General features: G+C 44.2%; 1 protein-coding gene across 8 annotated transcripts in view; it reads left to right on the top strand.

The window, feature by feature from the left end:
* Positions 1-17,344, top strand: part of LOC100992578 (uncharacterized) — a 214,537-nt gene that overhangs the window by 108,497 nt on the left and 88,696 nt on the right. The window contains exons 1-2 of one of the 8 annotated variants that reach the window (XM_063597591.1): positions 283-3,527; positions 9,666-10,659. The exons of the other annotated variants lie outside the window; for them this stretch is intronic. The gene's annotated coding sequence lies outside the window, so the exon portion shown is untranslated. Of the gene's footprint in view, positions 1-282; positions 3,528-9,665; positions 10,660-17,344 lie in introns of those variants that run through there. 8 annotated transcript variants of the gene reach the window in all.

The following is a 17,344-nucleotide window of genomic DNA, read 5'->3' as shown; positions in this document are numbered from 1 at the left end:
ACTATTTCCCACTTGCCACACACCAGCCTCTGGACCTGTTTCAGACCCTTACTCTCACTCTTGTTTCTCGCTTTAAAGCATGTCGCTCCCCATTTTGGGAATGCTGCGGTCTCCTCTTTCAGCGTGGATGTTTTTGACTCTCCCTTCGGATCTCATTCTGCTATCCTCAGCAAGGATTTTGAATTTTTTACTGGGCTAGGTGTTGCTGTCAGAGCCTTGGACAGAAACTCAGAGCGCCCCTCATGGCATTGGCTAGATGCAAGTTACATCTGAAGGTTTGACACTTTGGTTAACATCTGCCTCCCATGTAGTTCCCCAAGGGCAGGGACTTTATCTCTTTTTACTGGAAAGTCTGTTGTCAGCTACTAGCACAGTGTCTAACAGAAAGTAAGTGCCCAATAACTATTTGTTAATTGGATGGATACTTGGATGGATGAATGCCATTTTCCTGCCTGAAACACTTTTCCTATTCTTTTTTTCTATCCCTTCAAGGTCAGCTCAAATGCTGCCTCCCATAGGAAGCCTTTCTTCATACTCTCAGGGCAAATTATGTCCCAGCATTCATGGCCTTTTCCCCGGGTTACTGTTAAAGCTGTTGTCTTCATGGTCCCAATGTTTCCTAAGATCCAGAACCAGTCTTGATCATCTTTGTATCTCCCACTTGGCTTGTTGCCTTGGACATAGGAAGAGCATAAAGAACACTTGCAGAATTGATTTCTTTTCTTTTCTTTTCTTTTTTGAGACGGAATCTCGCCCTGTTGCCCAGGCCTGAGTGCAGTGGCATGATCCTGGCTCACTGCAACCTCCGCCTCCCGGGTTCAAGCAATTCTCCTGCTTCAGCCTCCTGAGTAGCTAGGATTACAGGCGCTTGCCACCACGCCTTGCCAATTTCTGTATTTTTAGTAGAGATGGGGTTTCACCATGTTGGCCAGGCTGGTCTCAAACTCCTGACCTCAAGTGATCTGCCTGCCTCAGCCTCTCAAAGTGCTGGGTTTACAGGCGTGAGCCACCATGCCCCACCTTGATTCTTTTTATAGTCTTGGTCATTCTAATTCTGACCATAATCCATCCTCTAAATATGATGCCCAAACACCGAGGGGGGTCGAGCAAGGGGCACTCCCTGCACTGCTACCTTTGTCATCTCGCTGTGGCTCTTTACCTGGAAGCAACTGAGCTGCCCAAAATGCCTCCGTCTCCCAAGCTCCCTATAAGACTTAATGCAAAATTTCCTGTTATTACTATACTTTCGTGATTTGTTCATGATTCAGCAAGCTTTTTTTTTTAAAACAAGTTTCTTCACTGCCTAGGGATCCATTTTATTCCACCTGCTGATTTGTTACACATAATTTTTCTAAAAATTCCCTTACCTGTGTTTTTATCAACAGCTGTTTCCAAGGCCTTAATTACTTTCTTAGTTGTATTTGTTTACCCCTCCCACTTCTTTTTCGTACTAAAGTCTGATGACTAAAATAAGCATGTAGCAATTCAGCTTCCTCTCCTCCCTCTTGCAATTTTGGAATAGCTCCTACGGGATACCTGTTCCCAAAGTCACAATTTCATTTAAAAAATTTATCATATGATTTTATTTTAGCACTGCTGGTGTCTTATAATCCTGATTAAATCCACTAATTACAGATTCCCACTTTGTTTCTTCTCCCTTCAGTGCTTTCATTTGTACTGTGAGCTCCAATCTACTTGGCATGTTGGGAGAGTAGGATGTTCTGATTAATTGAATATTCTGGGTAGCTGAGTTACTGTAATTGGTATGCATGGACTTCCAATTTTCATAAAGTTAAAAGTACAGTACACTTTCCTTCGCTGTATTCCCAAGCTAATTGTTTAAAACACTATTATTTTTATTTTTATTTTTTATTTTTTTTAGAGACCGAGTCTCTGTCTCACTCTGTCACCCAGGCTGGAGTGCAGTGGTGTGATCTTGGCTCACTGCAACCTCCACTTCCCAGGTTCAGGCAATTCTCCTGCCTCAGCCTCCCAAGTAGCTGGGACTACAGGCACATGTGGCCACACCCGGCTAATTTATTTTGTATTTTAGTAGAGATGAGCTTTCACCGTGTTGCCCATGCTGGTGTCAAACTCCTGAGCTCAGGCAATCCGCCCACCTCAGCCTCCCAAAGTGCTAGGATTATAGGTGTGAGCCACCATGCCCAGCCTAAAACACTATTGATGCTTTCTACATGCCAGGTACTGTCTAAAGGGCTTAACATGTTTCCGCCTTTCATCCTAACAGATAATCTACAACTTGGTTTGATTGCATAAACCACAGGTCCAGAGAAGCTAAGTAACCTGCATAAGGCCACAGGGCTGGTACATGGTCAAATCACGATTTTTGACTCCAAAACCTTCAAATGTCATAATGAAATTCCTGGTTTGCTTTTTTCTTAAGATCCAGAGGGCCCCTCAGACTTTCTTAGTTCCTCCAGGCTGTTATGAGGACACCACTTATCACTGTGCCATGGTCCAGATAGTGTAGAGGCTTTTACTAGATTGCCTTTCCTTTCCTTTTGCCCTCTGGTCCCCATAGGGGCTTTGAAACTCATGCATTATAAGTAGGTTCTAAGATTCTGGGCTCAAGGATTATGAGAATTGAGAGGTTGGTGCATAAAGAGTTTGTTTTAAATCTTACTTTAGGCCAGGCGCGGTGGCTTTTGCCTATAATCCCAGCACTTTGGGAGGCTGAGGCGGTCGGATCATGAGGTCAAGAGATTGAGACCATCTTGGCCAACATGGTGAAACCCTGTCTCTACTAAAAATACAAAAATTAGCTGGGCGTGGTGGTGCATGCCTGTAGTCCCAGCTACTCAGGAGGCTGAGGCAGGAGAATCGCTTGAACCCAGGAGGCAGAGGTTGCAGTGAGCGGCGATCATGCCATTGCACTCCAGCCTGGGCAACAGGAGCGAGACTCCATCTCAAAAAAAAAAATCTTACTTTAAATCCCCTGAAAAATATCTAAGAAACTCAGGCTACACCTGATATGGAAGACCTGGGTCAATCAGTCCATCAACAAATCTTTATTAAATGCCACTAAATGCAAGGCACCATGCTCAGTGCTGTGGGCAGCTATCTGAGTAGCTCTTGTTTTTACAGTAGAATTGTGATTTGCAGATTCTGATGAAAAGGACTATTTATGGCATGCCAGAGCTTATAAAGCTTATGGCTGTTAAGTCTGTTTAAGCCTGAAACTGAGATTGAGGCATTTTCTTGGGGGAAGAAGAAAACAAAACTGAGTACCCATCCCTCTGTTTGGAAGTGTGTAAGTTGAGCTCTTGTGTTATGAAACAGTGGGAACTGAACTGAAATTGGCTTCCCTGGGAAAAACAATAAATAGGAGGCTGCTGGAGCTCACTACATCTGCAGGGAGGATAAGGATGAGATTTAAGAAGAAAGAAAGAAAAGAAAGAAAAAGAAAGAATGGAAAGAAAAGAAAAAGAAAGAAAGAAAGAAAAAGAAAAGAAAAAGAAAGAAAGAAGTAAGAGAAAAAGAAAAAGAGAAAGCCCAACATTTTCATGGTATGTTTCAAGTGCACGTATTTTTTTTTTAAATAACTCTGAACTTATCTTGCCATTTGGAAATGTTAACTTTGGAAAGGGCAACTAGCATAGGGACATGTGGACTGGTTGAGAATGTGAGGATCGTGGGGTAGAGAGGAGAGAGTGGCAATGGATTGTCAAAACTTGCAGGGCTGCCTGGAAACATGATATCCAATGAGCAAACCAAGTTTCACAGATCAGTAGGTGGGAATGAAGGGTGTAGAAGGGGCACTACATAGAGAAAACTGGGGCATCCCAGAAGGACATTTCACTTGAGAGTCATCCAAAGGTGTGCTAACATGGCTAGCAGCAGAGTGCCACCATGGCAGGTGGCAGGGGGAACCCAGTGAGGTTCAGAACTTTTTTCTGAGACCCTATCCTGTGGATTGAATGTTTGTGTCCCTCCAGAATTTATATGTGAAGTCCTAATGACCAGTATGATGGTATTTGGAGGTCAGGCCTTTGGAAGGTGATTAGGTCATGAGGTCAGAGCCCTCATGAATGAGGTTAGTGCCCACAGAAAAGAGGCTTGAGAGAGCTCCCTTTTTCCTTCCACCATGTAAGGATGCAGTGAGAAGATGCTGTCTATGAACCAGGAAGAGGGCCCTCACCAGCCACCAAATCTTCTGGCCCCTTGATCTTGGATTTTGCAGTCTCCAGAACTGTGAGAAATAAGTTTGTGTTATTTATAAGCCACCCGGTTTATGATATTTTGTTATGGCTGCCCAAACATACAATGACAGAGATTGGTACTGGGAGTGGGGTGCTTATGTAACCAATACCTAAGATTGTGGAATTGGATCTGGAACTGGATAATGGGTACAGGCTGGAAGAGTTTTGAGATGCATCCTACAAAAAGATTACATTGCTATGAATGGGCCATTAAGGGAAATTCTGGTGAAGGCTTAGAAAAGAAAAAGGAGAGCTTTAGGGGATGTCTCAATCTTCTTGGAGAATATGTAAGTAACCCTATATATAATATCGGTAGAAATGGAGACAGTAAGGACCATTCTCATGAGACCTCAGATGGAAATGAGGAACATCAATAAGATGTTTCTCCATTATTGGATAATGGAGAAAAGACCATTCTTGTTATAAAGTGGCAAAGAGCTTGGCTGAATTGTATTTGTGTCCTTGTGTTTTGTGGAAGGTAGAACTTGTGAGCAATGAAATAGAATATTTGGCTGAAGAAATTCCTAAGAAAGTGTCAAAAGCATGGCCTGGCTTCTCTTGACTGCTTATAGTAAAATGCAAGAAGTAAAAAATGATTTTAAAATGGAATAATTAATAAAAAGGAAATCAGAACTTGAAAATTTGGAAAATTTTCAGCCTATCTATATTGTTTAAAATGAAAATGTGTAGTCAGACAAGAACTCTAAGGGTGTGGCCAAATGACCATTTGATAAGATTAGTATGGATCAGCCATCTCAACAGAATCCACAAGCTATTGTTCAAGACAATGGAAGAATGAGCCCAAAAGCAATGCAAAAATAATCAACTGCCACCCCACCCCCACCACTTCCCATCACAGACCCAGAGTGTAAGGGCACCAGGGGCAGAACAGTTTCAAAATGGAAGCCACCAGTACCTGCCTGACCTTGGCACACCCTACCTGGCACTGCCTCACATCATGGGCTCCACTCCCCACACTGGTGCCATGCTCCTTGGCCACCCCAGATGTGACTCTGACAGGCTCCAGTATGGTGTGGGTGTGCTAAGTGGAGCCTCTGGCTTGGGACCCCAGCCCTAGGGAGCCACGAGGCCCAGGTAGAGAACCACTAGGGGAGAGTCCATGCACAGAGCCACCCTCAGGGTGGGGCTGCCCAGAGCCTTGGGGGTCCAAACTTTGTCTGGAAAATCTTTGGGGGCAGGAACACAACACCAGTGGGTCCCAGGGGTGAGACCCCCATCCTAGAGGGCCTGGAAAACAGAGAATGAAGCCAAATAGGATTATTCTTGAGTGTTAATGTGTAATGGAATTTGCTCCACTGTTTTGTCTTGCTCGGAACCTGTCACTCCTATCTTCCTTTCTATTTCTTCCTTTTGCAATGGAACTGTCTATCCTATGTCTGCCCCACCATTGTATTTCGGAAGCACATAATTTCTTTGGTTTTACAGCTTATAGCTGGAGGGGAATTTGCCTTCTGATGAATCACATTTTGGGTCTCATATATGATTTAGATGACATTTAGATGAGATGTTGGACTTTGGACTTTTCAGTTGATGCTGGAATGAATTAAAACTTTTGGGCCTACTGGGATAGAATGAATGTAGTTTGTGTGTGAGAAGGACATGAATTTGGGGAGTCAGGGGTGGAATGCTATAGACTGAATGCCTGTGACCTTTCAAAATTTTTATGTTAAAACCCAAGTCCTGGCTGGGCATGGTGGCTCATGCCTGTAATCCCAGCACTTTGGGAGGCCGAGGTGGGTGGATCATGAGGTCAGGAGATCAAGACCATCCTGGCTAACACGGTGAAACCCCGTCTCTACTAAAAATACAAAAAATTAGCTGGGCGCGGTGGCAGGCACCTGTAGTCCCAGCTACTCGGGAGGCTGAGGCAGGAGAATGGCATGAACCCGGGAGGTGGAGCTTGCAGTGAGCCGAGAGAGCGCCACTGCAGTCTGGCCTCGGCGAAAGAGCGAGACTCCGTCTCAAAAAAAAAAAAAAAAAAAAAAAGAAAGAAAGAAAAAGAAAAGAAAGAAAAAAAGCCCAGGTTCCAATGTAATGGTATTTGGAGGTAGAGCCTTTGGGAGGTGATGAGGATATGAAGGTAGAGCCTTCATGAGGGAAATTAGTGCATTTATAAAAGAGGCCTGAGATAGCTCCCTTGCCCCTTCTGCCAAATGAGAACAAAGTGAGAAGAGACCATCTATCAACCAGGAAGTGAGCTCTTACCAGACATCCAATCTGCCAGCACCTTGATCCGGGGCTCCCCAGCCTCCAGAACTGCGGTTAAAAAAAAATTCTGTTGTGTTTTAAACCATCCAGTCTGTATTTTATTATAGCAGCCCAAATGGAAGAACACACCCTACCTCTTTAAAGAGATAGCTGTGGATAAACTGTGAAGAACTGTTCATTGCTTTCCTCCAGTTTAGCAGAGCTGTAGCTATCCATACAGTCTCACAGTGTAGCAGAGTGTTGGAGCTCCGCCTGTGTGCTCTGGAGCTAGACTGTTTAGGTCCAAATACTTACCAGCTGTGTAACCTGAGGCAAGTGACTCAATCTCTTGTGCTTTAGTTTCTCCATCTGTAAAATGGGAATATTAGCAATACCTACTTCAGAGGGATTTCAGGAGGATTAAGTGACATAATACGTGGAAACAACTGAGAGCAGTGCTTGCACACAGCAAATGCTTAAATAAATGAACTGTGTATTATTATTTTTAATTATTTTGAAGTACTCCACTGTATGGCTGAGAGGAACAGATTTCAGGGACAGGGCTAAGCAGATTTCAGCACTTTTAGCTACCTGAGAGAGGCACTCAGACATTGGGTAAGGCTGTCCTGACCAAAATGGTGCGAAGACTCAGTGTGATCGTGAATAGATTATTACTACTTTCATTCTCACTTGTCTTTTGGCGAAACATCACCGTTATCTTTGATCATAAAAGACAAGTATATATTTGTACATAGAGAGGGAAAAAAAGAGGAGATTTCAACCTCCAGCAGAGTAGTAGGTGACTTCGAGTACTCATTTCAAACTGCTTTTATCTTCACAAAAACAAAGATGGGGGAAAGAAAATGGAATACTACAGGTAGCATGGCGGGGGAGTGATTACAACCAAAAAAAGGAGAGGTTGGAATCTGAAAGACTTTGATCCGATATTCCATTTTAGTGACTTTAAGGCTTGGCTCTGCTGTAACTGTAAATGTGTATTTTCATGGTCATCATATCATGTCTGCATGAAGCCTACTGAGGCTGTGAGCATTCAGTGTTCGTAAAGCCCCTCTGTGCTCAAGGGAGAGATTTGGGAAGCCATGTGGATGGTCTGTTATTGTGTGAAGAATGGGGTGTACTTCTTCGAGGACAAGTTCCCTATGGTTTTGGTGACTGGGTCTGGACAGATACTAGGAGGAACAAGATTAGTCCATCTATTAAACTATGGAGCCAGAAGTGGTGGCTAACCTCAAACAATGGGATGGGTAGGGAGGAACTCTGAGGAGACTCCAGGTTCTTCTCTAGTTATCTTCAGAGCCCAAGTATGGTCAGCTGTTCTCCTGTGGAAGTGGTACCAGGGAGGGAACCAGCTCAGAGAAACCAGAGAGCTGTGTTGCACTTAGAAGAGAAAGTCGTGCCCTTCGGGTTGCGGTGGTGGTGGGGGTGGTTAGAGTGTATCCTAGGCTGGATGCAGTGGCTCACACCTGTAATCCTAGCACTTTGGGAGGCCAAGGCAGGGAGATCACTTGAGCTCTGGAGTTTGAGACAAGGATAGGCAATAAAGTGAAACCCAATCTCTAAAAGACACACAAAAAATTAGCCTGGCATGGTGGCATGCGCCTGTAATCCCAGCTACTTAGGAGGCTGAGGTGAGAGGATCACTTGAACCTGAGAAGCGGAAGTTGCAGTGAGCCGAGATCGCACCACTGTACTCCAACCTGGGTGACAGAGCGAGACTCTGTCTCAAAAAAAAAAAAAAAGAATGTATCCAGTTAGATGAGGAAGGAAGCATCCAGAATCTGACCGGGCTGTCCCCAGAGAGGGTGGCAGAAGCTGTAGACCTTGAGAAAAAGTAGAAACAGGCCTGCTAGGAGAGGCCCTGCAGAATCCACAGCACTTAGTCCCTACTTCTGGCAAAAATAACTTGGTCTAGAATGATGGTTAATCGGAGACCCAGAGGTGGAGCCTCAGGCTGTCGTTAGTGTATGGCCTGGTTGTTCACTGTGAAAGCTTTATCCGGTGCTTTGTGACCATAGCATCTGGAAATGGGAAAGCCCTGGGGCGTTCCATGTATGGCCACAGCCTGCGATGTGAGGATGCTCTGGAGCTCTCCAGGGCACAAGGTACACATCTTTACATGGCAGCTCTGGTCCTGTGGGAACTTCTTCCTGTATTTTGGGTGGAAGTTTGATAAAAAAAACCTAAATATAGAAAAGAGAAATATAATACACATGTTTTTTTCTCCTTCTTCTGCTTTCAATTCACATCAATGAGTGGTAGCCAACTATTTGTGTAATTTGTGTTTAGAGTGAATTTCTTGGAGGGAGGGAATTTTATAATAATTTAGCCTGTAATCAATCTCTCAAGTGAGACACTTTGCCCTCTGAATTGGTCCATTTTGCATTGCTATAAAGGAAGAATACCTGAGGCTGAGTGAGAAAAAAACTTTATTCGGCTCATGATTCTGCAGGCTGTACAAGAAGCATTGTGCTGGTGTCTGCTTCTGGGAGGGCCTGAGGAAGCTTTCAATCATGATGGAAGGGAAAAGGGGAGCAGGTGCCATCACATGGCAAGAGAGATGCCAGGCTCTTTTAAACAACCAGCTCTTGTGTGAACTAATAGAGTGAGAGCTCACTCATTACCACTGGGAAGGGCACTAAGCTGTTCATGAAGGATTCGCCCCCATGACCTAAACACCTCCCACTAGGCCTCACCTCCAAGATTGGGGGTCACATTTCAACATGAGATTTGGAGGGGACACACATCCCAACCATATCACCCCTGTGGGAATTTCCACCTCTGGTCACTGCTCTCTCCGTGATGTTCACTGATCTCCCGTGATTCTTTCCACTTGGGTCTCTCTGTTTTAGGGCAAAGCATTCTCAAAATGGTCCTGATGCACCAGCGTGTGGCCAAGTAATTAACTTGGCTATTCTCCACAGCAGTGTGGCCAGTTCTGCTGAATTTTGCTCCAATCGTGTAGTGGTAGGCCTGTGGCTCATATTAGATTTGGCCAGTGCTAGACTTTTTCATCAGTAGAGTAGGGAGCTATAGCCAGGACATTTTCATTTTTCAGTCTTGAACCTTAGGCTGTTATTTATAAAAATGCTCTTGAACCCAAACCTCGCCTCTGATTTTTCATCAGACCCCAGAAAATATAATCATGCCTATTTATAGAAATCCTGTCCAATTAGAGTCCTGGCAAATTAGAAATATTGTTTTCTTCTCTCTTAACAGGAACTGTGTCTGGGCTCAGTTTCCCTCGCCTTGCGTCATTCAGTCCATCTTTCATCTCTTAAATCCCAGCATTGGGTGGAGACTGAGTGGCAGAGAAGGAGACTCATACCTCTGTTCCCTTAGCCTGGTGGTCTGCCTGGAGGAGCTGGACATTTCCAACTTCATCTGAAGATCGCCATTTTGGATGTTGGATACTTCTCCTTTCTTTTTTTTTGGTTTTTTTTTTTTTTTGAGACGGAGTCTCTCTCTGTCACCAGGCTGGAGTGTGCAACCTCCGCCTCCCAGGTTCAAGCGATTATCCTGCCTCAGGCTCCCAAGTAGCTGGGATTACAGGTGCCAGCCACCACGCCTGGCTAATTTTTGTATTTTTAGTAGAGACGGGGTTTCACCATGTTGGCCAGGATGGTCTCGATCTCTTGACCTCGTGATCTGCCCACCTTGGCCTCCCAAAGTGCTGGGATTACAGGCGTGAGCCACCGCGCCTGGCCTTCTGCTTTCTTTATCATATTGTAGTTCAGTTCCTGTAGTTTCAGGTTACTTATTGTTAGGGATGGGTGCTGACATTTCAGGTCCCCTGGCTGGCAGCCAAGATTCAAGAGCACTGTTTTCTTGCTGTCAAATCACATTGCACCAACATCAAGTTGGATATAAAAGTCCCCACAAGTATCAATAAAAGACTGATGGTGCCTTTTATTATTCTTTGGGCTGAAGTGAGAAACTGGAAGGCTAAAAGACATGCGGATAAATGTGACAGGCCAAGTATGCTCTGTAGTGTCAGCTCCTTCCCAAAACCCCACTAACACTATGGCAAAGAAAAGGTATAAACTTACAAGAACGAAGAAAAATGGAGAGAAAAAGATATCAGAGAAGAAAGATCAGCAGAACTTGGGAACGTGAAAAGTGGAAGGCTGAGTGCTGTCTTGGCAGAAGGGAAAGCTGAGAGGCAGCAGGCCAGCTCACATCCAAGAACCTCGGAAGAGCTCAGGAATTGAAGGTACCAACCAATGATCAAAGCCGGGAGAGGGTCGGGCGGAACACAGGCAGATGCGTCGAAGATCTGTCTCAGGGGATCTCCTTCCCCAGTCCAAACAACTGTCAGCTGTTTCTCCCTTGCTCCAGCAGGAAATAGGAGATTTAATCCCTGGATAATTGAATGAGAGAGAATTCAGATTGAGGGAATAGCCAGGAACAGTTGTGAACAGCACTGAGCTGAATGAAAAACAAGGGATAAGGTCCAAGTCTCTCCTGCTAAGTGATTCCCAGGATGTTGACTTGTACATCCCCACTCCCTCCAAGCAGGGAATTAGGAGATTTCTCCCTGAAGGCATGGACTTCCCCAAGAGGAAAGATCCACCGATTCTGCCATGTGGGGATCCCAGAATGAAATGCCTAGTGATGGATCAATAACCCCACAGGGAAGCCACCAGCCAGCAAGCCCTACACTTAGATACAGAACTCCCAAACACCTTGTTGTACTTTTTCCACGTGTAAACAGTCTGAGATCAACAGGAATAAATCACACCCCAGACTTGATGGCCTAAGCGAGATGAGAGGATAGAACAGCTATGGAATAAGACCGGGATGTTATCAAAGGGAATGCAGCAGCAATAAAATAGTCATGGATGGGGTCAGAAGATCAAACTGAGGAAATTATGCAGAAAGTAGAACAAAAGCACAAAAATATGATTTCACAATGAGAGGATTAAACCAGGAGGTCTAGCACCTGACATTGAACTGAAGCAAGGATTCAAAGTATTTTTTTATGCTATGGACCCACAATCAGATGAGGCATATGGATCTCTTCTCAAAATAATGCTGTTTTAACAAGTGAAAAAATTATTTTATTAATAGACTTTATTTTTAGAGCAGTTTAAGGTTTATAGAAAATTGGGGGGAAGGAGGAAGAGAGGAATGAAGACAGAATAATATTTTAAAGCACATAAAATGCATAGAAGTACAAAGGAAACGATCATATTGAAATATAGTTCTCAAAATATCAAAAAACAAAATAGGGATATAGCAATGTATGTGCTTTTTAATGAGCACATTAAATAAGAAGAAGGGCAGAATGACTGTAATTTTGAAGTAGTGATGAGCATGAGTGCTATTTTAAGATATTTGCATCAATGTGATGTGAGATGAGCATATCTGTTTTTTGGTTTTCTGTTTTTGTGACAGGATCTTGTCTGTTGCCCAGGCTGGTGTGCAGTGACACTATCATAGATACCTCACTGCAGCCTCCAATGTCCGGGCTTAAGTGATCCTCCCGCCTCAGCCCCCCAGAGTAGCTGGGACTATGGGTGTGCAACACCACACCTGGCTAAATATCTGGGATTTCTATAGATGACCAGAAGACTACTGTTTTAATCACGTATTTGTCGAACTAAGTGCCTTTGAAAACTATGTGTGTGTATCACTTTTACAAAGGACCATAATTAATTAAAAAATAATTAGAAAGCATAATTTTATTTTTATTCAGGTAGAAGAAGTGAATGAAAGAAAGTTTAATGAGAGTGATATAGAGCCTCAAGTGTGAGATGAGGTGAACGACTTTGAAATAGCAAGTTCTTAAGTTTGTATGGTACTTTACAGTTTGCAGTGTGCGCTTTTCACACATTCCATTATGTGATTTTCACAAGAACTTCTAAGAGAAGGCAGTACAGATATTATCCACACATTCAGTTTATAAATGAGAAAGTGAGTCAAGGCTCAAAATCAGGTGCTTGAGTCCTAATCCAGTGCAGCTTTGTAGGTGAGAAAGGTTGGAGGTTCTCATGTGTCCCAGCAAGGCTCAGAGACCCATTGACACAAGGCTGATTGTCACAAGAAGCAGAGTTATTGGCTGGGCGTGATGGCTCACATCTGTAATCCCAGCATTTTGGGAGGTCAAGGTGGGAGGATTTCTTGAGCCCAGGAGTTTGAGACCAGCCTGGGCAACAAAGTGAGACTCCATCTCTACAAAATGTTTTAAAAAAATTAACCAGGCATGGTGATGCATGCATGTGGTCCCAGCTATGTGGGAGGCTGAGGCAGGAGGATTGCTTAATCCCAGGAGGTCAAGGCTGCAGTGAGCCATGTTTGTGCCACTGCACTCCAGCCTGGATGACAGAGTGAGACCCTGTCTCAAAAACAAAACCCAAACAACTGGAGTTGCCATTTGAGGTTCAACTCTCAGGCCAGAGGTAGAGTTCAAAGGAGCTGCTGGGTTGAGATCTTTTTAAATAGGGTGTCCCTAGGAGACAAGAGTCCAAAATTTCAGAGGGGCTCTCTTTTGCTGCCTGGAAAAACATCCCTGGTCTTGATATCATCACCCCGGTCTGAAGTTATTTCTAAGTCCTCCCCATCATCCCTTCCAAGAGCCCATCCCAGAGCCCTTGTCTGCTAGTGTAGCGAGACTCTGACATTCTTGTTTTATGCCTCCGTGTGGCCCTAGTGGAGCTGTCAATCATGGTGCCTGGCCTCCTTCACACAGTTGGGCCAAGAATGGTGTCACATCCCTGGACACAGTGACTCGTCCAAGGGGTGGATGCACAGAATCCAGGCCAGTTGGGGGCCTCCCATGGAATCTTCTGATTGGAGGTGGAAAGCTAGTTTTTCTTAGTTTTAAATCATTAAGGGTTTATATCTGGAGTTGCTAGGAGCTATTTTCTCTGGCATGTGGAGAGAACTTTTCTGATGTAAAAGAGAGTGCTATTAAAATAGAGACAGTGAAAATGAGATGGAGAGAGAGAAAGAGAAGGAAGAGAGGGAGAGAGATGAGGGGAGAGGGGAAAAAGATGGGGGAGGGGACAGAGGAGAAGGAAAAAGGGAGAGGGAAGAGAGGAGAGGAGAGACATCTCCTGGATCCTTAGTGGGTTTCACTTCCTATCCTGGGTTTGGTTCCTGGAACACTTCATTTCATTCTGTGAGCCATTTCAGTATCCTTCCCATCCAAGAAAGCCAAGAATACCCTTCTTGCTGAAGCCGGTTTGAACTGACTCTTGTCTCTTGCAACCCAAAAGGTCCTGACTGCCTACCAGGGGCCCCCAGGCATTATCGGATGTCAGGATTTGCTTATGAAACCCCTCCTTTTCCCTGCTAAGGCCTTTGGTACCCCCAGAACATGCAGCATCCTGAGACACCCTCCAAGCTCCTCAGCACCCTTCCTGGGCCTCCTCAGGCATGCTCTCCACAGATCTATGCTTGGACCTTCTTCTCTGATTCCAGACTGTCATCTGTTCATTTATTCAGCAAACATTTATAAGCATGGTGGAAACACAGCAACCAGTAGAATGGAAATAAAGACATGCGTAACTATGAGTCAATGTAAAAAGTAATTTACTTCTTAAAATAAATGAAAAGCTATGAGAGGTCAGAGGAAAGAGTGACCATTATGGGTGGGGTCTGGAAATGCTCCCTGGGAGCCGTAGATGGGCAGAGAGGTGGGATTTGGACAATGGAATGGAAGGAAAGTGTGTGAGCTTGGTGGTGGCTGTGGTTGCTCCAGGAAGGAGAGGTCTGGAGAATCACAGTGGCAGCCTAGACCTGCAAAGTGCTGTGGGGAGCCCCAAACATGGTGCTGGAGCAGCCCTTCCTTTCATGGCCATGCTGTCCAGCTGGGCCATCCGGTAGTTCACTCTCAGCTCTAGTGCTAGTGCCTGGCTGGAGGAGGGCTTTACGCATTTGTATCTTAGTAGTATGGGGGGCTGTCCATCCTTAACCTGAGGCGCTGACTACAGGAGTAGTTTCAGGCCTGGGGAGATGGGTGGATTTGTTGACTTGGGGACTCAGGAAACTTGCCACCACCGCCATGCACAGGGCTCATGGCACAGTACTCCATCCACGCCAAGGCAGGCATTGCCTCTGTGGCTGTGCTTGGCGGGGTCTGGGTGGGGGCAGAGTGTCTCTGCTTGCTGAAGGAGGTGGTTGGCAGGGTGCCTACCTTCCTGGAAGCCTTGTGTGCCACCTCCTGCAGGAACCTGCTCTTTGCCCCACCTGTTCCACCAAATGTAATTTTCCATGGGAAGACAGAAGCATGGCTTTCCCCCATTGGTACCACTTGCTGGTACCAATTCAATGGCTGAGATGGGTCAGATTCCCATGAGATAAGGAAAAGAAGTATTTTTAGCTGGTTCTGGAGAGGAAAGATCCAGCCTGTGTGTCTCTCCATAAAGCTTTTCTCTATAGAATAATTTGATACAGGTAGATCAACTTACCAACATCTTTCAAAACTAAACCATCTCGAACAAACAGAGATTTGAGGTTCTTTGTCATTCTTTCTTTCCTTCCTTTTTAAAACTCTGCTAATCCTAAAGTTTCAATAAGATGATAAAATCAATTTTAAAATAATTTGAATAATCAAACACTCTTACTTTAGTCCAGACTAAAAAAATGGCAGCAAATATGAACCCATTGAATATCCTCTGCTCTGTCTAGATTGTTGTGTCCTGGAAATTGGTTACTGCAAGCCCTTACCTGAAAAGAATTGAGTACTACAGGTGTTAAAAGTAAAAGGAGAGCCTCTGAGACCCAGCAGGAGGGTCATCTCCTCCAGAAAGCCTCTTGGCCATGACACTCTTTCCTTCCTTACCTCTTGTTGAGAGCCAAGTACAGTGATGATGATGATGATAAATACCATCAATTGACAGCCTGTTATGTTCCACGTCTGTATGCATTATCTTGTTGGAATCCCCAGAAAGCCCCCATGTTGCAGGAGTAATAATAATAATGATGATGATAATGTCGATAAAACCAGAGGCAGATTTATCACAAACTAAGAAAGCTTAGGTTGTAAATTTCAGGGTCCCTCCTTTACATAATCCCCATTCAAGGACCTGAAAAGTTCTCTCTCTCTCTCTCTCTCGGAGACAGGATCTCACTCTATTGCTCAGGGTAGAGTGCATTGGTGTGATCATAGCTCACTGCAGCCTCCGACTCCTGGGCTCAAGTAATCCTCCTGCCTCAGCTTCACGAGTAGCTGGGACCACAGGTGTGCACCACCATGGCCAACTAGAAACATTATTTCACTGCAATCAGTTAAGATTGCTGTCTCTTTTCATGCCAACTTCCCCTCTGTCATCATCCCCTTGTATTAGGTGGCTTTGTAATAGCTATGGGAATCTTTAGGGAATACCTAATGGGAAGTTGAATTGGGAATGTTGGGTTCAGTGGGTATGCCTCTGTGTCATTCAGTCACTTCACAGTCTAGTTAAGTGGTGGCATTTAGGGATACTCCCAGTGTCCTATAGGCCAAGTCACTCAGTATAAAGAAACAAGGACATCGACAACAAGTGGTTAGTGGCTGCTGTCCTTTCAGAGTGTATTTTTAAGGTTAATCACCTCATGAGAAAACCTGAAATACCCTTAAGTCTTAGTTCACATGCAGAAAACACTTAGAAGTTTTTTCCATATTTGACCACAGTCCTAAAGATGGGCATCTCACTATAAATAATGAGTTGTAAAGCCAAAATAAATTTTTCTGAACTATGAAAAATAAAAAGGTAAATTTGGTCAACTATGTTGAAGAAAATGCTGATTTATCTTTCTAGTCTCTTGATAGAAGATATCACAGAATTATTTTATGAAGGGATAATCACAAAGTGTAAAAAAGTAGGGAAAGTATTAACACAAAAGCATTACATTCTAGATTTTGTAAGTTTTAGGCATCTCTTGGCTTTTAACAATTTCCTAATGTGTTGTGATCTCTTTTCTCATTCTAAATGGATAAACATTTTTATACCTAAGTTGATGGTCCTAATTCTGCATTCTTTTTCTTAAGGAGGGCCCCTAGGATTGTATCAGGCCCCACATAGCCTGGATCCAGACTTAAAGGAAACTCATGGAGGTCACAGGATATAGGATTTTTCTTTCTTGTCTTTAAAGCCAGGCACCTGGCAAAATTAACAGGTACTCTTTGTTATGCAAATGTATTTCACCTCATATCCATAATGAGAAAGTAAGTATTAAGACTTCCTGGCCATTAAATGTCTATTGCTGTCAATTGCAAGGCTATTTTAAATTATTTTTATTTTATTTTATTTTATTTTATTTTTTTCAGAGACAGGGTCTCACTCTGTCTGTTGCCCAGGCTGGAGTGCAGTGGTGTGATCATAGCTCACTACAGCTTCAAATTCCTGGGCTCAAGCAATCCTCCCACCTCAGTCTTCTGAGTAGCTGGGACTACAAGCACATGCTGCCACGTCTGGCTAATTTTTGTGTTTTTTTGTAGGTTTTGCTATGCTCTCCAGGCTGGTCTTAAATTCCTTGCCTCAAGGGATCTTCCTGCCTCAGCCTCCCAAAATGCTGGAATTACAAGCATAAGCCACCCTACCTGGCCTTAAATTTCATTAGTTCTGGAAAAAATATTTTGAGGGGGACAGAAGGGATTTTACTCTGCCTGCTTCGGTTTCCACAAGTTGCTTTCTCCCTGGGATTAAGGTCAGGGGCAGGCCAGAACTGTGCTGTCCTGCAAGGAACAGAGTCTACCACTCTCCCTGCTGGTCTTGGGGATTCAGTGGGAGAAAAACATCCCCCTTCAGGGGTCCTTAACCAGGGAAGCACTTCGGACCCTTTGGGAAGGAAGATAAGCATCCGCACGTTTCCATGGATTTGTCTGCTAAGGTAAGCAGGACTAGCCTTACAAATACCGAAGTTCCTTCACATAAAGCATACATTTAAAAGGAAACAAGGAAAATAAGCTC

The sequence above is a fragment of the Pan paniscus genome, chromosome 18 (genome assembly GCF_029289425.2).
Source record: "Pan paniscus chromosome 18, NHGRI_mPanPan1-v2.0_pri, whole genome shotgun sequence".
Taxonomy (NCBI): domain Eukaryota; kingdom Metazoa; phylum Chordata; class Mammalia; order Primates; family Hominidae; genus Pan; species Pan paniscus.
This window is presented reverse-complemented; position numbering and strand designations above follow the sequence as displayed.